The sequence below is a fragment of the Lepidochelys kempii genome, chromosome 2 (genome assembly GCF_965140265.1).
Source record: "Lepidochelys kempii isolate rLepKem1 chromosome 2, rLepKem1.hap2, whole genome shotgun sequence".
Lineage (NCBI taxonomy): Eukaryota > Metazoa > Chordata > Testudines > Cheloniidae > Lepidochelys > Lepidochelys kempii.
The window spans coordinates 41,414,269-41,436,405 of NC_133257.1; the positions used below are offsets into that span (position 1 = coordinate 41,414,269).

Consider the following 22,137-nt stretch of genomic DNA (forward strand, 5'->3'; position numbering starts at 1 on the left):
ATTCAACCTAAACTATGGGGAGGCTTTCACCGCCCATAATAATTGAGGAAAAGCTGAAAGATTAAGTCTATTTCAGTCAAAGGGGACAATAGTGCAGTATTTAACTATTTATAGAATAAATTACAAGATCTCAAAAAAAAGAGGGGGTCAGATTCTGGTCGTTAGAATTAAAACCAATGGATTTACACCAGTGTAGCTGAGAGCTGAATCTAGCCCATAAATATTGGTTTCTTACTTTTGTGTTAACCTTAAATTCTGATCCATTTTAATGGAAACTGATAATTGCCTTGGACACAAAACTGTACTGTTACTCAAGAAATTCCTTATGACCCCTAGAGGCTGTTATATAAGAAGCTGGATTTACTTCACTCATCAATGAATTCAGCTACTGGAGAAACAGATGGAATCTCACCACTCACAGCTGGTCTACACTGAAAGTTAAGTTGGCTTAACTATATCACTCAGGATTGTGAAAAAGCTGGCCTCCATCCCTGTGTAGACACAGTCAGGTGAATTAAAGATTTCTTCTGGTAACCTATCCATCACCTCTCAGAGAGGTAGATTTATTACAACCACAGAAGAACCCCTTTCATTGCTGTAGTAAGTGTCTACACTACAGCTATACACAGTAGCATGTCTAGTGTAGACATATCCTTAGTATTACACCATTTGAGCATCTAATAGAATAGATATTTCCTACCGGGGACCATGAAGGACAGAAGAAATATGTGCACAGTTTAGTGTGATTCTGAGACTGTAAGATCCTTGGGGCAGGGACCAACTTTTCCTTCTGTTTGTACAGTGCCTAGCACAATGGGGTCCTAGCCATGACTAGGCTTCTTAGGCACTATGGTAACATAAATAAATGAATAAACACACACACCACCTTCAATCATGCACACAGAATAAACATTTAGACCACTGATTTACTCTGTGCCCTCCTTGGGCAAGTAATTTACTTGCTCTTTGTTTACCTGTGAAGTAAATAGAATGCCTACTTATCTCTCAGGGAAGAACTGGATCTGAATTCATGTTTGTAAAGTGCTTTGACATCCTTATATGAAAGATAAGTGTAAATGCAAAGTAGAATCCCATTTTAATGAATCCTGCCTCTCCCTGTTGGTGGACCAATACATGAGTTTAGAAGATTAGAGTTCTGAAGGTTCCAACCTGCGGAGTTCTTAATATCCACAGGAATGAAGCTCCTCACTTCCTGAAAAAATGCCTAAAGGAGCTCCACATGGATTTAGCTTTAGCCTGTGGAGCTCTTAACATCTGCATGGTTGACACTAATAGCAATATTTTGAAAAGAGCCCATCACATTGGGTGCTTACTGAAGTGCCTAGATGGGAGCTGAGCTCTGGCCCCCATTGCGGGTGCTGAATCATTTTGAAAACTCTGGCCTAAATTCCTGCAGAACTTCTAAGATAAGAAGCTTCAGTCCAGCAAAATGTAGGAGCTGCACAGGACTGACACTTGAAAACTTCTAATTGCCAAGCTTCTGATTATCCAAACTCATGTCACCCTAGTTATTTGGGTAACTTGGATTCTACTGTATTATATAAATAGCCTTGGCAGGCTTAAATTTTAAAACTGTCCATCAATGTCAATTTCAGCTGACACACTGGTATTTATTTTTACTGATTTCAATCGATAAGAGTTTGCATCTTTACTCCTGGGGGAATTCTGCACCACTGCACAAGTGCATAATTCATGTGCAGTGTGTAGTTTTTCCCCCCCGCAGAAAATAACGTCTTGCCGGAAAGTTTCCGCAGTTAAGCCTTTTGGCCACAGGGGCTGCTGTGAAGCTAGAACAGAGCAGCCACTCCTGGGCCTTCCCCAGCTGTGATAGGGAAGAGAAGAGGCTGCCATCCTGAAAGCAGTGCCCTGCTGGTGGTCCAGGTCAGGAAACAGAGGATATGAGGGGGAGGGGAGACACAAACACTGTGGGGCACATGGGGCTAAGTCACAGACAGGGGTTCATAAGGGCTAGTGGGGGAGGACAGACTGGGGCAGGGGCTGAATTGGAGTGGAGGCACAGGTCCACGTGGGGAAGGGGGGGTGGCTGTGTGGGGGTACAGAGACTCATAGGGATGGGGGAGGGGGTGCAGGGACACATGGGGACAGAGGAAGATATGCTTGACTGAACAGGAAAGGCTAGGGGTCAGCCAGAGTCTGCATGGGGGAAGCTCCCTAACAATCCCTCTCCACCCCCAAAAAAAGCCTGTTCCATATTTCTTCCACCCACATCCAACAACCCTCCATGTTCACTCCCAGGCTCCTTCCCTCTCCCTCAGCTCCTTCGTTACCCCTGATTTCCCCATGTCTTTGCTCTGCTTCTGAGGGGGGCGGGAAATATGGTTCTATATTGTAGTTTAAATGAATTACTCCAAGTTTCATATTTATATGCCTAGCAAGGAAACTATTTGCCAAAAAACATTTCTTGAATCTTTTTCATTGTCTGTATTGTTGCAGACATACTTGTTGACAGGTATTTTAAAATAAATTACCAAAATAATTGAAACTGGTGAGATTATATAGTGTTATTTTGACAAATAAAATATGCAGAATTTTGTAGAATTTTTAATATTATGCACAGAATTTTTAATTTTTTGGCACAGAATTCCCCCAGGAATACACTTTGCACTTCCAGGGATCAGGTGTCACTGGCCCTGTGGCCCTGCAGGGAGCCCTCTGCAGCCCTACTGACACAGGAGGGAGGAAGCGGGTCCTGAAAGGAGGGCTACAGAGGGCTCTATGTGCGGCGTCAGGGCCAGTGACACCCAATCCCTTCAGGCATAAGGCATTGGGGGAGGCTATGGTCCTGGTGGGGCAGAGCAAAGACTTCTGGCCAGAATGGCAAGGAGGAGGAGGACAAGCCCCTGGCCAGAGGGGAGGCCACTCCACTGCTGAATGGCTCCTGTGGCTGTGCAGGGAGTCTCTGCAGCCCCTCTGTCATGGATTTGCTCTCACTCACCAATTGGCAGTGCTGGGGATCTCTGCTCTGCCCTGCCAGGACTACAGTCTTCCTGGTGGCTGCAGGATCAGGTGTTACCAGCCCTGGGGCCATGCACGGAGTGAGGGTGCAGGGCCGCAAAAGTAGAGCTGCAGAGGGCTCCCTCACTCCTGGGATATCCAGTCTCTGTAGGCATAAGGTACTGTGTGGGAGTGAGGCTCCAGGCCTGGCCTGGCAGAGCAGAGACTCCTGGCAAGGGCTATGAGGAGTCGTCATCCCCTGCCATGGAGGAGGCCAACCCAGTGCTGTATGACTCCATCCCCATGCAAGAGCCATTCGGCAGGGGTATGGCCTCCCCCACAGCAAAGGGCCTCTGCTCTGCCTGGCCAACACTGCAGCCTTCCCCATACCTTGTGCCTCACAGCCATGCAAGGAGCTCTCTGCAGCTTCACTGTGACAGCCCCCTTGCTCACTTACCAGCCAGGAGCGTGGGTGCCATCCCCAGGCAGGAACTGTTCAGCAGTCTGGTGACTTCCTCCACAGCAGGGTGGGGCTCATCCTCCTTACAGTCCTGGCCAAGGGTCCCTGCTCTGTTGAGCCAGGACAGCTGCAGCCTCCTTTGCACCCTGTAGCCCTGGGGTCTTGGGCCCCTTAGCCGGACAGGGAGCCCTGCTGTTAGCATTGCCCCCCACACATGTAAAAAACAAAAAGCTACAAATAAAAAAAATTAATCGATAAGAAGTGTCAAAGTTAGAAAAAAAATCAAATTCTGCCAAGCCTATATAGAAACCTTTTATAAACACAAACCACATCACACAGTATTTCTTCCCAGGAAGGCTGCAATTACAACATTAGTTCCTTATTAGCTATATTGTGTATTAACTAACAAGAACCATATGCTATTTCCTACTTTTCCACTCCTTAGATAACTCAACAATTTCTTGGGGATGCTAGATGACTTCCTTAAGATTGTTTCTATTCAGACATCTCTGCAAACACTAAGGCAAATGTTTATTATTCAAACATTTTAGTATTAATCTTGGCTTTCAACATGTCTACTTGGGGATTGCACCATTCCAAGGATCCTCCCACATCTATGGAACTGTTTCCACATTTACCTGAACTTCCAGTAGAACACATTCCTTCTCCACCACATATGCTTACTCTTACATTACTGCATTTACTCCCTAATGAACATAAGGCCCCAATTCTCTTCAGTTTACAGTTAATTTTTAAAGCACAAGTGGTGCTCTATCCAACTGTGGGTAAGCTTAATAAAGTAAACCAGCTGTAAAGTAAACCAATTCATATAATGAAGAAATGTTTAATGAATAACTTTATTCTTGCATCATTAAAGGATCTTTCTACTGACTTCAGTAGTCTTTGCATCAGGACCTAAGTGCATTGAATGGTAAAAGGTGCATTGAACCAGAAAAGCTTATTTAGATTTGGACTGTTTTGGCACGCAATAATGGCATGCCATCATCTTGAACCTTTCATCTGTTGAGAAAGTCAGCCATAAATTCCCCCTGCCTGGAATAAGTTTGTCACACAGTTGGATTTTTTTTAAACAGATTAAATCATAAGACCAATACCAAGGTTTATAATAAAATAATTAAAACTAATTTTGACAAGTGAAATTAACTGAAGTGAAACAAAACACTCAGCATTAAGTTCCAGGAGTCTGCCTAAAAACCTGAACCGGACTCCATTCCCAATACAGTTTATTCTGGGACTACAGGTTGAAGGGTGCTCTCTAGCCCAGCACCCTTGGGACCTGACCAGTCCCAAACCAGAGAATTTGCTGAACCATGGGAGGTCAATGCAGAGTGCTAGTGCGTCTCCACAGGCGTGGGAAGTAGGGGTGCAGGGGGTGCTGCAGCACCCCAGGCTTTGCACCCAGCGTGGCCCCCCACCCAGGGGCCCCGCTGCCACCCAGAGTACTGGCCGCCGGCCCCTCCCCCTCACTCCTGGAGCTTGAATGCTGTGAATCAGCTGTTTGCCACGCTCCAGAAGCACTGGGAGGGAGGAGGAGGAGTTAGTAGAGACACAGGGGGAAGGGGGCCAGAGGGGGGAGCTTGGTGCCGGTGGATGCTCAACACCCACTAATTTTTCCCCGTGAGTGCTCTGGCCCAGAAGCACCCACGGAGTCGGCGCTTATGCCGGACAAGAGATGTTGCCGGACCAGGGAGTGCCGGATTAGAGAGGTTCAACCTATAGTCTAATGAATGTTTTGCATTTGAACAACTGTGCGCTCTGGAATCAACCTCCCTTAACAGAATGTATTCCTTCCTGAGGAATTTGGGAGGAGTGCATCCTTGAACTCAACTAGTAGGAAGATGATCTCTTATTTATGAGCCATCTATATCTGAAGGAACATTTCAATTGTGCGGTAATCCCTGACTTTACTGCTGAAGAATCCACTGAGCAGCTGCGAACTAATTTTAGAGTGTCTCAGTAAACACATCTACCTTAGAGTTTCTGAGTAAAAATATAAGCTACAGGACACAAATCTTAGTAAATACACTACTTAAATGATGGGAGTTGACCAGTGTAGTGCAGTCAAGTGATGATGAGCATGGAATTGGGAGTTGTGACTTATGTTTTAATCCTAGCCCTGCCACTGACGCACTGTATGACTTTGGCAAGTCACCTGACGATGCCTCACCTTACCCATCTGTAAAACAGGTACATTATTTCCCTACATAAAATTATGTTTGTAAAGTACTTTGGGATGAAGTGTGCAAATGATTATTAACCAAGATAGACACCAAATTCTGGAAACATATTTACAAGCTGAACATAATTTTGTAGCATACTCTGTATATACTTACAAATTTTAAGCTTCACCCCAAACATTACAAATTATAGATTATTATTTTAGTAATTACTTTTACACCTCAGATAGTCAAACAAGCTACAGTAATGTTTAATCAGGGCCAGGTAGCCCTGTGCAGATGTGCTGGGAAGTGGGAGAGAAGGAGGGCAGAAGCAGCTTCAACTCCTTACAGCCAATGTAGCAGCCTGCTTCCTGCTATTGCTCTTACCTAAAATGGGTGGGGAGCTATGAAGTGAGCAGGCCTGGCCAATCACAGAGAGGGACACATGCTGTATGCATGACAAGGGTAGTGGAGCTGCTGCTGCTCCCTGGTAGCCTTAAGAGGAATTCTCAGCCAGCCTGAATTTCAATAGGGGACCTCTGGTTGAAAGGGCCAGAACCTAGCACTTTCTATGGAGTTTTCAACTGCACCCTAGTAAAGAATACTTATATATCTGTAGCATGCAATTACAGTGTGACAGTAATGGGAATTTTCTGTACTATTTTTTATGAATGATATGACTGGGCTGACCTATTTAGCTTGGTATGGCTGCCCACTGGGTACAGAAGAGCTAAATGCTTCCCCTGGGACAGAGCAGGAGACTTGAGGTATTTTGGGTCCCACAGCTGTCAGGGGTGGCATGAATTAACCTCCAAGGGCTGGCTGGAATCAATACATATCAATGGAGGATCTGGAAAGACGAGTGGAACCCCAATGACTGAACGTTAACACGTCAGGAGGCTCTAGCAGGCTGAACATGAGAACACAGCATGGTTTTGCTGTGGAAGAACAATGGACAGAGGTGTTATGAACTGTACTCAGAGACACTGGGCTCTCACTTGAGGCTGGGAGACAAAGGGACAGAGAGGAAAACTCAAGACTGGCCCTACAGCAACATAGTTTGGTAGAGCTCTGACTTTGGCCAGTCTGAACACCATCTTAACTTTTGCTTCTGTACGTCAACCTAAAGACTTCCCAAGTTTGTATTCCACTTGACTATTGAAACTACCTGTGTTTTGAAAAGGCTGCCTGCAGATACTTTCTGAGGTTCCTTGATCCCTAAAGAAGTAAAAGTCTTTGAACAGGAATCTACTGCAGTTCAACTCACTGGGCAGGTCTCACGGTGAGAAACAGGAGTGCTGTAGTCTGAAGGTTCTATCTCAGATGTGTTGAGGCCGCATGGACTGCTCTTATGGAAAAAAGTGTGACCCCTTTGGGGTCTGACACACTGAAGTAGTGCTTCCAGGAGACTGTTTAAAGGCCAAGGCTTACCACAGACCCTTTAAATCCATGACAGGGTTACTACTTCCCACCTTGCTTGTGTCTGGAACTTGTTCACTTTGCTAATTCAGGATGAAATTCACTCTTTAGCAGAGAGCCAGCACTGAGCCTATGCACTACTTGAGCTCTAATCTAAGGATTTAAGTGGTGCATAGTGTTTGCACTAACCCCTCTACACAAGGGTTACTTTCACCTTCAGTCATTTGCCATTTCAGTGACAGATTAACCAGCTAACCCCTTCATTTTAACTTGCAGCACTGCCAAATGTGTTTTAGAGGTTCCTCATAGTTTGATCAATCAATATACAGGTTTTATTAATCACATTTATTTCTCTGCCCTCATGTCATTTACTTAGACAGAACTAATGGAGTTTCCTTCCACAGCTGTGGTGGTAGGAGCCACTAGCTGTAACAAACTATATTCAGCCAAACACTGCAATAAATGAAGCAGCTAGCCCAGGAATGGCTCTGAAGGGAAGATCATGGTATTGACCACCTGCTTAACTTAAAACTGTCCCAATAGTCCTCTCATAACATTGTGTTCTTGACTACACATTTTTAAGACCACCCAGGGATGATCAGACATTACAGCAGGACCATGAGCAGCTATATCACAAATAAAAACCTCTTAACAATTGATTCACTTTATGTATAGGGAAGGCAGAGAATTCTTTTCTCACTCTGCTATTTTTCCCCAGACATGTTTGCCAATGCATTCTTTAATTCATTGCCAAACCAGTCCTTTAAAGGTCTTTCAAGAGGGTAGGGCCCCCCAACATGATTCAAGTTAGGCATCCAAAACCTAAGACACCCAAAATCATTAGTCACTTTTGAAAATGTAAGCTATAAATTGTAAGAGTCTTGAGAGAGAACTGTGTTTTTAGCACTGCACACCCTCACCTTTTAATAAATAACTTTGAAAGACTCGATAAAGTCTATGACACAGACTGGAGTTCTAAGAAACAGGAACTGACTGGAAAATATAGGAACTTTTAAGGCTCTATCTATTGCTTGATACTTCAGGAAACTGCAAACTTCAGGACACTGATCCTTCTAGGGAGAGACCCAAACATGCACACACATTTTATACTATATACAAAGAAGGGATATGAACCTTACCAGCTTTTTGGGAAAAGGGAACTTTTCACATATAGAGAAGGAATGGGGAAAATAAGCTTATTTTGGAGAGGGGAGCATCCACTAAAATGTGCTGTCTGAGGTAAAACTGGGAAAAGTGATAGAGAATATTTCTCTTCTCACTATATTGGACCTAAACCAGTGTGTGACTATTACAAACATGTGCATAGAACTCCATGGCTAATTTGGCAACACAGACTCACTTCTTGACTACCAAGTATAAACCAGGAGTGACTGAACAGAACAGGGAGTAGATGTACAGGGTGGCGAGCATGCTACACCAGAGAGGCTAAAATGTTAGTGACACAGAAATGAGCACAGTAACAAGTCTAAAGGACCTGATATAAGTCAAGACATCTAAAGAGGGGGCAGCTTTTTTTTTTTTTATTTAAAAGGTTGTAGGGCCTACCTAAGTGAGGTCGCATGCAGGCATGTTTTGTACCATTTATTGTTGGCTTAATTTGACTTCCTCGCAGTTTCCTAAATATACTTTTCTTTATTTAACACCCTTTTAGTCTTGAATTATTTGGGGATTAATTCACTGGGGCTCATTCCAAGGAGAGGTAAACTATCTTCTGGCCTCTTAGAAGTCATGCCCAGTCAGGTTTTAGGCCTAAGACACTGAATGGGGGGGGAGGGGCGGAAAAAGAGAGAGGCGGTTTGTCTACCCCCATCTGGTGCTGGTGAACGAGGTCAGTCCAAAGCCTGGGAAAGGCCTGAAAGTTGGACAAGAGAGGAATTGGACGGGGCCAAGATAATCATAAGAATAATGACTTTAGCAACTCCACACAATCAGTCAAACTGCTTATGTACGGCTGCCCTAGGTAGAACAGATCTTTTTGTTGTTCCACAAATGTTTCCTGGACATAAACCATTTGTTGCGCAACACACGGCACACTTTGCATCCGCTCCTCTCCTCCCCCCAAAACTGGAATGACCTTATCTGAGCCTGCCTTGGGCCTATAGCAAGGGGAGGGCTCCAAGAGCAGGCATGTTAAAAACACATTACAGACAGAGCAGCTCTCCTTCTAAGGAGCTTAAGAGAAATCTTTAAAGGAAATTCTTTTTATTCAAAACAGAAGAACCTCATCTCCTAGTAAACCCACTATGGGCCTGAGGCTTCACTGCAGAGCTACCTTACATTTGTTAAAGTGAAATGTTCCTCTGTGCTCTGTTCAAAGAGGAATTTGTTTGAACAGTCTGGCTGAACCTCATTGTTTAAGTACCATTTGGTTAAGCATTTCACGATATGGTATCTGTCAAACAAATTCCAGGGAGCCTCCCTCACTACACAGACAGGAAGCCTCCCAATGTTTATATGCACACACTTCCATTAGAAATCACATGGGAATGACTGCAGATGGAATAACTGGAAGCAGCATGGCTCAGAGATCATTTATAACCAAAGGGAATGAAAAATTAGGCCTCCCTGATGCAAAATACTCTGTGCCAAGGCACATTAATGCATATTATTTATTTTTGACAATGATCACCATTTATTCATACTACTAACCATTTCTAGAACTGCAAGAGATTAGTTTTAAGAAAATAGCATAAGATTTATGAATTTCTGTCACAACAGACATGAAGTTCCATGAAGTAAACATAATTTATTCAGCATTCCAGGCACATGCATAAGCATATATATTACAAGGACACTGCCACATTTAGGGTCAGATTATGGCTACTCAAGTAGAAGAAAGTTTCCTGCACTAATTTTATTTCTTCCCCCCCATGTGCACCTGGACAGAAGTCAGCCACAATAATGGAGCAATTACACTCTGCATGCAAAGGAGCGGAGCGACAGGGAAGGCTAGTGCAATCTGAGGTGAATCACACCTTGGCCAGGGTCTCACTCCACTTCTTTGCTCTCAGTGCTGCATTACCACCTGGTACTGAGGGAGTGCGCGCTTTAAAATGGAGTGTTCTGTCAGGGGTCACAATATTCACCAAACACGTTTATCAGCTGGTCCAGTGTTCAGGGCATTATTCCTGGCAACACTGTCACTTCTTGTCCTTTTTTCCCCAGTGAGATAGTAAAAAAAGCTTTACCCTCATTTTCTCATATTTATCCCCATAGTCAGTTCTGTACACAATCTCAATTGTTCTTGCTACTGCTTCCAAGCTTCTGCAAGGTTTTTTTGTCTCAAAACCCAGCACCCCCGGTAATCAAAGTACCTCCATGATCACTGTTTTGTTTCGTTTCTAGATGCTGCTTTTTTTGCCTGTTAGTCACACTCTTTCTTGCTGTAGATCTCACCAGACTGACCGCTGCTTGAACCCAGTTGTACTGTTTTGGGTAGAGACCTAAGTTCCCTCTAAGCCACACAGCAGCCTATTAAGTGCCGCACAGGTGCTCAGGGCTGCAGTGGGGAGAGATGCCTCCCCCCAGCCCCAGACCTGCCGAATCTGGGGGAGAGGCGCCTATCCTGCGGCCTCAGACCCAGAGCTGCTGCTGCAGCAGGGAGAGAGGCCTCTCCCCTCCAGCCCAGGTGCTTCTGCAGGGAGTCCTCTCTCCCTGTCATAGCCCCAGGGCAGCCTGCACCCCAAACTCCTCATCCCCAGCTCCAATCTAGAGCCCGCACCCCCAGCCAGAGCCCTCACCCACCCCCCGCACCTCAATCCTCTGTCCCAGCCCTGAGGCCCTCATCCCCGGCCCAACCTCAGAGCCCGCACCCCACTGCACCCCAACCCTCTGCCCTAGCCCTAAACCCTGCACCCCCAGCCTGAGCCCTCACTCCCCGCCCCTGAGCCCCCTCCCAAACTCCGAACCCTTCAGCCTCATCCCTGCCACATGAATTTTGTTCTGTCTCACACATCACATCCATACTGGTGCACATAAAATTCATTCAGCACATGCATGGGAAAAATTAGAGGGAACACTGGTAGCGACTGCTAATTATGTCAATTCTGGGCAAATATCCACTAAGGCCTAGGAATGAGACTTTTAGGGTCATTTTCATTTGTAACTGGAATCATTCTATTTACATTTTACCGTAATGTCAAATTTGGATCAGAAGATAGAAACTATTCACGGGAAACCTACAATAGAAATTTTTTTTAAAAAACAGACAGACATTCTCCTGCACTTTTTGCAACCCAAAGATTGTCAAATTAACTCAGTACATGAAAACCTGAAAGTGATTCTATCTATTCTCATTAAACAAGAATGTAAGAGTGTATTCTGTATTTTGTCTACTTTTGTTTCACTTTATGCTACTCTCAGGGACACCACAAGAAGGCAGTAGAAATGGTGGAGGAGTGCACAATTAGAAGACTAGAGTGTGGACTTCAATACTACCCTTGATGATGCAGCAACAAGATGACTGAACAATCTAAATATTGACTTGTGATGCATTTGAAAAGTTTAAATGAGATAAAATCAAAAAATAGAATAAAAACAGTAGCGACAAGTAAATTACATCTTTCATATCCTTTGATTTCAGTAATCTAAAGTGTCACAACACCGGAAAAGAAAAATATAGTATTTGTAAAGTGGCAGTGACCCTTTAAATCATCTTTTTTCTGACAGGGCTTGTTTGTTACCCAATGATAGAAGCAGTTCTATGGTCTTAGAAAAACGAGTCAAGATTTCAGTCTGATTCCTAGTGTCCGTACAACAAAACCATTGACAACGTGCATCCTGGTTGGTAGGCTCAGCAGAGTTGCCATGGCTAAAATGGGCATAAAGATTAAACTGCCTTCCCCCACATGCTCTGCCCAGGTCAGGTTTAAGTCATTTTGGCATTACCTTGTAGGGGGGAAAAAAAAAACCAACAACTTTGGACTTGGTGCACCTGAAATCCTATAACCCCATACCTACGTCTCTGACCACACTTGATATCATACAGTAAGCAAAGATAGGAATGACATTGGTCATAACTTGGATGGGAGACTAAAGGAAAATGTTGCTGTTGGTGATTCAATACAGGACACTGTTTCTCTGAGTCTGTTCTAAACTAATGCTCAGCATGATGTTAAGGAGAAGTTTGCAACTGGAGGCCTTCTGTAGGGTATAATAAAGCCAAAAAAACCCAGTTACTTACTTTCTCGTAACTGTTGTTCTTCAAGATGTGTTGTTCACGTCATTCCACATTAGGTGTGCACGCCATGTGCACGACCGTTGGAAATTTTTTCCCTTAGCAGCTCCCGGCGGGCTGGCAGGCCCCCCGAGTGGTGCCACTGCGCTCCGCATATATACCCCCGCCGGCCTGACCCCCTCCAGTTCCTTCTTGCTGGCGACTCCGACAGAGGGGTAGGAGGTGGAATGGACGTGAACACCACATCTCAAAGAACAACAGTTATGAGAAAGTAAGTAACCGTTTTTTCTTCGAGTGCTTGTTCACGTCCATTCCACATTAGGATAATTACAAGCTTACCTCTGGAGGAGGGTAGGAGTCACGGAACAACTGCTCGGAGGACTGCTCTGCCAACTGCTATGTCTCTCTGGCCTGCTGGTTGACCGCATAGTAGGTTGTGAAGGTGTGCACTGAGGACCAGGTGGCTGCTCTGCAGATCTCCTGGATTGGGACCTGTGCCAGGAACACTGTGGAAGTCACCTGCGCCCTGGTCAAGTGGGCCATGACCGCCGGGGGCCAGAACACCTGCGAGCTCATAGCATGCCTGGATGCTGCTCGTAATCCAAGACGAAATCTGCTGCGCCGACACTGGGAGGCCTTTTAACCTCTCGGCCACAGCCACAAACAGCTGCGTGGATTTGCGAAGGGGCTTGGTGCGCTCCAAATAGAACGCCAGCGCTCGACACACATCCAAGGTTTGCAAGCTGCAGTGACTCGGGTCTGTATGGGGTTTCGGGAAGAACACTGGCAAACAAATGTCCTGGCCCAGATGGAATTGGGACACCACCTTAGGGAGGAACTTGGGGTGCAGCCAGAGCTGCATGTTGTCCTTGTGAAATACTGTGTATGGTGGCTCAGAGGTGAGGGCCCTCAGTTCGGACACCCTTCTGGCCGAGGTAATGGCAACCAGAAATGCCACCTTCCAGGAAAGGTGGAGGAGAGAACAGGTAGCGAGGGGCTCGAAAGGGGGTCCCATGAGTTTAGAAAGAACCACGTTAAGGTTCCATGGAGGGACTGGGGGGTGGGAGTACGGGAACACCCTCTCCAACCCTTTAAGGAACCGCCCCACCATTGGGTGGGAAAACACCAAGCCCCGCCGAGAACCCCAGATGGAAGGCGGAGATGGCCGCCAGGTGCACTTTGAGTGAGGACGGGGCTGGCCCTTGCTGCTTGAGGTGCAGGAGGTACTCCAGAATGGCCTGCACCGGGGCCTGGCCCGGCCACACCAGTCAGGGTTCACACCAACACGAGAACCTTTTCCACTTGGCCATATAGGCCACTCAGGTAGAGGGCTTTCTACTGCCAAGCAGAACCTGCTGCACAGGAAGGGAGCACTAGCTCTCCAGGGCATTTAGCCACAGAGCCTCCATGCCGTCAGGTGCAGTGACTGCAGGTCGGGGTGGAGAAGCCGCCCGCTGTCCTGCGTAATGAGGTCCTGGTGTAGGGACAGGACTACTGGGGCCTCCACCGACAGCTCTAGGACCGATGTGTACCAGTGTTGGCGGGTCCAGGCTGGGGCGATGAGGATCACCACCGCCCAGTCCCTGGGCACCTTGAGCAGGACCTTGTGCACCAAGGGGAGCGGAGGGAAGGCATACATCAAGCCCCGTCTCCATGGGATAGCAAACGCGTCCGTGACTGAGCCCGGGCTGCGGCCCTGGAACAAGCAGAACCACGGGCACTGGGCGTTGGCCCTGGTGGCAAACAGATCTATCTGGGGAAACCCCCACCTGTGGAAGAGCGAAAGCACGACATCCGCCCTGAGCGTCCACTCGTGCATGCAGTACGACCTGCTGAGGGAGTCTGCCAGCTCGTTCCGCACCCCCGGGAGATAGGATGCCTCGAGATGAATCGCATGGGTTGTGCAAAGGTCCCAAAAGAGGAAAGCCTTGCAACAGAGTGGTGTAGAACGAGCTCCACCTTGCTTGTTTACATAGAACATGGCAGTAGTGTTGTCTGTCAGAACTGTCACGCGGTGACCACTCAGAGTGGCTTGAAAGGTCTGGTAGGCGAGACGAACCACCCTGAGCTCCTTCACGTTGATATGGAGCGACTGCTCTGCTCCAGACCACAACCCCTGCGTCATAAGGTCCCACAGGCGAGCCCCCCATCCCTGGTCTGACGCATCTGTCACCAGCGTCAGGTCCGGAAGCGGGGCAGCAAAGGGGATGCCTTCGCAAACCACAGGCTGGGACTGCCACCACAGCAGGGAGTCCAGCACATCCCTTGGGGCTGTCACTGCCAAGCCCAGGGGATCCCTGCCTGGGCGGTACACCCGAGCGAGGCACGCCTGCAGAGTCCTGAGTCTCAGTCTGGCATGCCTGACCACGTGCGTGCATGCCGCCATGTGGCCCAGCAGCCACAGGCAGCACCTGACCGTTGTCATTGGAAACTGGAGCAGGGAGGCCACTGCTTGTTGGATAGCCCAGAATCGGGAGACCGGAAGGCTTGTCCTGGCCTGCACCGTGTCCAGGACCGCCCCTATGAATTCCACTCTCTGAGCAGGTATGAGTGTGGACTTGGGGACGTTGACCAGGAGCCCCAGCTCACGGAACAATCCCAGGGCTACCTCCACATGGCCCTGCACCTCCGCCTCAGATCAGCCCACCAGGAGCCAGTCGTCAAGGTACGGGTACACCCAGATTCTCTGCCTCTGTAAGAAGGCCACCACCACCGCCATGCACTTCGTGAACACCCTTGGGGCCATGGCTAGACTGAATGGGAGAACCGCATACTGATAATGTTCTCAGCCCACAGTGAAGCATAGGAACTGCCGATGTGCTGGGAAAATGGCGATATGAAAGTACGCGTCCTTCATGTCGAGGGCGGTGTACCAGTCCCCGGATCCAGGGAAGGGATGATGGTGCTCAGAGATACCATGCGAAACCTGGCCTTGACCAGGAATTTGTTGAGCCTGCGTAGGTCTAGGATTGGGCAAAGGACCCCTTTGGCCTTGGGGATGAGGAAGTACCGGGAGTAGAACCCTTTTCCCCTTAGGCCGTGAGACACCGCCTCTACTGCCCCCACCCGTAGCAGCGAGCGGACTTCCTCCTCTAGGAGATGCATGTGAGACGGGTTCCTGAAGAGGGACGGGGAAGTGGGGTGGGAGGGGTAGGGAGGCAAACTGCAGCGAGTACCCATTCCGCACCGTGTGTAAGACCCAACAGTCTGACGTAATGGTGGATCATGCAGCGGAGAAACAGGAGAGGCGGTTCAGGAAACAAAGGGACGGATCCGGTGACTGGTCTGGTATGCTGTCCTTCAGCGCACCTTCTAAAGCCTGGCTTAGTGGCCGGCTGGGGTTTGTGCTGGCCTTGGTTCTGGCCTGGCGCATTATTGTTGTTACTGTTGCGCCGTCGCCTGTTATCCCTGCCTTGCCTACAGTTAGGCTCATGCCTATGGTGAGGCTGGTACTGGCGTTGAGGGGGAGGCTGCGGCTTAAAGGGCTTTCTTTGGGTTGCCGGGGTGTGCATACCCAGCAACTTGAGCATAGCCCGCGAGTCCTTGAGGCTATGCAGCCTCGTGTCTGTCTGGTCCGAGAAAAGCCCGGACCCTTCGAAGGGGAGGTCCTGGAGTGTATTCTGGACCTTGGGGGGGCAGGCCTGACTCCTGGAGGCATGCCGAGCGCCTCATGACCACCCTGACAAGATTGTTCTAGCGTTGCGTCTGCTGAATCCAGGGAGGTCTGGAGAGAGGTCTTGGCTACTACTTTGCCCTCGTCCACCAGGGCCATGAACTCCTGTTGGGAACCTTGCGGGAGGTTGTCCTTAAACTTCCCCACCACTGCCCAGGAGTTGAAATTGTGCCTGTTGAGGATGGCCTGCTGGTTAGCAATCCTCAACTGAAGGTCCCCAGATGAGTACACCTTTCTACCAAAAAGGTCCAGACGTTTCGCCTCCTTGGCCTTAGGGGCCGAGGCCTGCTGTCCATGGTGCTCCCTTTCGTTCACCGCCGAAACCACTAGGGAGCATGGACTCGGGTGGCAGAATAGGAACTCATAGCCCTTAGATGGGGCAAAGTATTTACGCTCCACTCCTTTAGCCGTTGGAGCGCTGGAGGCCAGGGTCTGCCATATAGTCTTATAGTTAGATTGAATGGTCTTAATGAGCAGAAGCGCTATTCTGGATGGACCTTCGGGGCTCACAATGTCCACCATGGGGTCCTCCTGCTCAACCGTCTCCTGGGCCTGCAACCCCAAATTTTGGGCAACTCTGCACAGCAGTTCCTGGTAGGCTCTACGGTCTATTGGCGGAAGGCCGGATACTTCTGTACCTGCCACTGCCTCATTGAGGGAAGACGAGGAGGTTAGCTGCTGCTCAACCCCCTCTGGTTGGTCCTCCTGCTCCCCATCTCCCATGGTAGGGGCCCCCGGCTCAGGCTGGGGCGGGAGTCCATGGGACGGCACCGGGCTCGGTGCTGGACTCTCCGGTGTATGCTGGGGGGATGCTGGAGGCCTGGACACTTGCCTCCTGCACTGTCTGGTGTCGGTGCGGGGACCGGGACCGCTGTACCAAGTAACTTGCCCTGGACGGGGCCCCTTGGCGCTCCTGAGAGGCCCAGGGAGTCCAGAAGGGCAAATGGCCTGGCGGCCCCCATTGAGGTTGCCAGCTCCCCTGAGGGACCCTGCTGTCCGGGCCCTGGTGCGGGTAGCTATAGCGGCTGGAGCCGGCGCCAAACTGCGGTGACGCCGACCGCAAAGGCCATAGCAGTGCCAATGATCTGCGCCGGTGGGAGAACGAGCCGCTCCTGGCTGAGTGGGACCGGGAGCGTTCCCTGGACCGGGACCATCTGCGGGAGACCTCTGGCAAAGGCCGTCTCAACTCCTCCCGGTGCTGGTCTCTGGGCGGTGCCGGAGGGTGGTGTGCCCTTCCTGGCGCTTCTTCACGTCGACCCGGTGCCGCAACCTCCTTCTGGGCCACTGACAAGTGCGAGTCTGTGGAGCTGGAGCTCGACCAGGACCAACTCCGGGAGCGGGGCCGGGACGGTGTCTTTGAGCGGCACACCACTGACAGCTTACCCTTGACGGCGCCCAAGGCATGGGCACTGGAGGGTTCTCCCCACACGGGAGGGGGCTTGCCGCCGACAGCTCGATGAGGTCCTTTGCGGCCTCCAAGGTGCCAGGCGTAGAGGGCTGATCCGTTAGGCCCTTGAGCCCATCGTCCGCACTGAGCTCACTTAAGTCGGGGCTTGTGCCGCCGGGACCGCCTGTGTCAGCGCCAGTTCTGTGGCCTTCCCGCTCTTGGCGGCGCTCGGGGCCTCGGGAGGCGCCGGCCTCCTGTGCGGGGAACGACCACGCCTTCCTTCAGGCTGCACCAGGGGCCGCACTGGGGAGGACGATCGGTGCCGGGGCCTAGCCTGGCGCTCCAGGGCTGACAGTTCACTGTGCTTCGCCGGCGCCGTGTCTCCCGACATCTCCGGGGCACTACACACCGAGGAAGTCTGAGCCGGCATCGGGCTCTCCGGGCCTGGTGGCTGCAATGTGGCCTCCATCAACAGCCGCTTTAGGCGAAAGTCTCTTTCTTTCCTTGTCTTTGGGTTAAATGCCTTGCAAACCTTTCAGTTTGATGTCCATCCCCCAGGCAACGTAGACACGAGTCGTGGGAGTCACTAACTGGCATAGGTTTGCGGCACGTGGTGCAAGCCTTGAAGCCATGGGCCTGCAGCATGCCCGGTGCTGGAGGCCTCCAAGCACCTAATCACTTAAGTGTTCACAATCTGTATGTAAACGAACTGATAACAGCTACTCTAAAGGTTAAGGGACTGCTCTTCTGGGAGAGAGAGAGAGAGATTGTTCCAGCGCTGCCACCAACAGCAAGAAGGAACTGGAGGGGGTCGGGCTGGCAGGGGTATATATGCGGGGCACAGTGGCGCCACTCGGGGGACCCGCCGAGAGCCGCTAAGGGGAAAAGTTTCCGATGCTCATGCACGCGGTGCGCGCACACCTAATGTGGAATGGACGTGAACAACCACTTGAAGAAGAACCTTGAATACTGTACTGGTCATTAAAGATCTCAGAAGACCTGATCCAAAGCTCAGTGAAGTCAATGGGACTCTTTCTAATGAATTTAGTCGTCTTTGGATCAGACCCATAGTGCTTTCTGTGTTAGCTCTGGTGTCATGAACAAATTCTAAATGAGCAACTGCAGTCTTCAAATGGAAATACAGAAGGTAGCCAGAGTGTGAAGAAGGCATTCTCTACTTTCTGTCCTAAACTATGTAGAGTTTAAGGTTTGGATCTTCCATCCCCAGGAATGGTTGCATTTCAGTGGCAAGTAAAGAAAGATCTGCTCCTACTGAATTTAATGACAAAACTACCAAAGACTGCAGAAAACTAGACAGAGGCCAAACTGCCCTCTTTGTCTATCGAGGTGGATAGGGGAAAAAATCTGTGGTTTAATCAATCTTTCCATTGTATAAATCCCTGGGGGACTTTGGATCCAAAATGAAGGGGGAAAGTGGGGTATTGCTGCAGAGGGCTGAGAAGCAGCAGAGAGACAGCGGACCCTCTGCAGGTGGCCCTGGCTTTGTGGGGGGGAAGGGGAGTGGGAGGGGCCAGGGAAGGGGACAAATAGAATCAAGTCCAGGTCACGGGACAAACTCCAATTCTTGTGGAATGATGCATAAACTGCGCAAAAGCAGATCTACAGAAGTTTTAGCTATTATACATGAATAACCTGAAAAGAGGACAATATGGCCCAAAAAAAGAGTAACTGTCTGATTAACAGACAACATTGTATGTATGTGATACAGTACCTATATATTCATGCACCAGTTCTTCTTTAAAAAAAACAAACACTTACCCTTTTGGAAACCCCATTATACTTATATAAAAGTCATGGTTAGCTATGGCCAAATTTGACATCACATGGCCCCACTGGAGTTTCTTGATAAAATGTGTAAGGATCTAAATCCCATTTAGAAGAGAGATTCACTACTTCACAGTTTATTTTCAATGACAGCAGGACTGTGGATGAAGCTTCCATCTCATTAGCTACAGTGAAATTTAAGAGTTAACAATAAACAAAATGAGATGCTCTAAGTGTTCAAGACCATAATTGGGACCTTAGACGTTTTGCTCTGAACAACACTAACTTGAGACATTGTCCAGGTTGGCAGAGGAGATGGATTAATTCAGCCTGCAAAATTTGTTTCCATTACACTGCCTTGAATTTCCTACCTGATGTAGAATACTGCTCTTTTGTCTACAATGTGCTCAACGGAGGTAAAAGGGAAAAAATAAGTCCAAGACTGCAGATATGGAAACAATATGCCTCAATGTGTGCATCTGGCACATCCCATTCATTGTGCGTGATGAAAAGGAAGTTCATTTGTACCAGCTGGCAAAGCTTGTAAAGGTACGGATTTAAACATTTTTTATTAGGTGAGGAAAATTAGACAAATGTAACTGTACTGAAAACAGAGCTTGAGGAATTGTCATTTTCCTAATCTGCTTTGTATCTGATATTTAACTGTGCATATGCACCTTTCCAGTGCTAAACCAATGTATACCAAAAAAATCAATGAATAATTTGATTTGTACATTTGGGGGTCATATTCTGGTTTTGGTGACCCCACATCCAATCATAGCCTTTAGCTGGATTTGAATTCAGAAGAGAGTGTATTTTAAAAGGGACTTATGACCAGAGTTGGTTTGAACAGGGTTTATAGGCACTTCAGCCAGTGAGTATCTATGGATCCCTATTGTCTCCCACATCTTGGGATCTCACCTTGATATGGATGGAATAACTGTCTTCCCCAGGAAGTACTCAAGAACATGGTCATTAAATGGAAATATATGTCATTAAACTGCAAGTCTCAGACAGATTTTTCCAGAATTCAGAGAAGGCAAAATATTTTCTGAAATCTTTGGTCCAAGTCTTAGAGGACAGATAAAGATCAGGATAAATTTATGGGTAATTTACCCATTTCTATCAATGAGACATCTAAAAACTCAGTTTTGCCAATATTTGAACTGGTTAGAACAAACTATACTCCTTTGTCTCAATCTTTCTTACTCTCTATAAAATATAAACCTTTTTTAAAATGGTAAGCATAATAAAAAGCAATCATGACAACTGTAGGTCCAACACAATACTTTCTCTCCTTTTTGATGATTTATTCTTCTATACTAAGGGATATTTTAACACTGGGAACATTCCAGAAGCCGGAAGAAAGCAATTGTTGTGCCAGTATTTAAAGAAGGTTAAATGGGATGAGGCTGGTAATTATAGGTCTGTCAGTCTAACAATGATCCTGGGCAAGCTAATGACACTACTGATACAGGACTCGATTAATAAAGAATTAATGTAGGGTAATATAATTAATGCCAATCAACCTGGGTTCATGGAAAATAGGTTCTGTCAAACTAACCTGATATTTTTTTTGATGAGATTACAAGTTTGATAAAAATAGCAGTGTTGATGCAATATACTTAGACTTCTATAAAGCTTTTCAGAGGATACCACAAGACATTTTGATTAAAAAATTAGGAAGATAAAAATTAACATTGTTGTTTGCAGTACTGTAGCCATATTGGTCCCAGGATACAAGAGACAACGTAGGTGACTTAATATGTAGTTCGAAAACTGGGTGCAAGGAGTAGGGGACGCTGCAATCCTGGCCTGGCAGACCAGAGACTCCCACAAGGCTGCAAGGACAAGAACAAGCTCCGCACTATGGGGAGGTCACCCTGCTTCTAAATGTTTGGTCCTCAAACAGGTGCCTCCCCCCGGGACCAGGGCTCAATCTCCTCCTCATGGCCCTGGCCAGGAGTCTCTACCCTGCCCTGCCAGGGCCACAGCCTTCCCCACACCCTGCATCTGCAGGGATCCAGTGTCCCTGGCCCTGCAGCTGTGAGGGAGCTGTGACACAGAGGCCCATTGGTGGTTCACAACCCTGGGTCAGCAAGCCTGACAAACTCACTACACCCAACACATTGCTGTACTAGTGTTTATCCAAAAAGTGTCTTTTAAGGTATCAAATGAAAGCCGGTGACACACTTGTCACTAATACCACAGCAAAATATATGTATTAACACTACATGAAGAATTATGGACACTTTACATTCTTAAAACCATAATATCAGTAACCAAACACAGGTTTTCTTCCAGACAGGAGGGAAGGTAGTTCTCTCCCTGACTCTAATCAATCCCATGACTGAAGCACCTAAGATTTCAACCGTACTGATGTATGAAATGTACATTAAATTACAACTTCGCTTGTTGACATGATTTACATTTTTATCCTTTCACGGCAGATTCAGAACATGCTGTTTTCTTGTCCTTTTCCCTTGAGAAGTTATTGGTAAATCATTTCAGTAGAAAAAGGTAGCACTGGAAACTGAACTCCTCTGTTTCCCGGGGCCAGCGATGAAGCAGATGCAATGTTATATTAAGCCTGTGTGACTAGAGTTTCAATGTTAATTCAGTTTGGAGAAGAATCTTGCAACCAAGACTTTCAATATAGTGAATTATACATTTTGCAGCATTTTAAGCTGAGTTACAACTACCTAAGGACTTCATAACAGCTATCAATTTTTTTCCCATGCAGAGCTTCTTGTTTTACTCAATGTAGGTTCCAAATGCATTCCTCCCACTTTCATTTAGCTTTCAATAAACCCAGAACTGAATGTTCAAAATTCAGTGTTGTCAACTCATGATTTTATCTGGGTCTTGCAATATTGAGGTGGGGTTTTTTTTGTTTTTGTTTTTTTAAGTCCTAGCTCTTGAAGACAATGAATTATGTGAGAATCTCAGCTTCCGTTTTAGATAAATAGTAAGGTTCAAGTCCTCATGGCTGCACAGGAAAGCTTGAAAAATATAACTCAAGTTCATCCTAAAGGTTCTGAAACCAAAAGACAACCCCTC

At 47.6% G+C, this 22,137-nt stretch overlaps 1 protein-coding gene across 1 annotated transcript in view; it reads right to left on the bottom strand.

Moving 5' to 3' along the window:
- LAPTM4B (lysosomal protein transmembrane 4 beta) overlaps positions 1 to 22,137 on the bottom strand; it is a 126,608-nt gene that overhangs the window by 19,456 nt on the left and 85,015 nt on the right. The gene's annotated exons all lie outside the window — the stretch shown is intronic.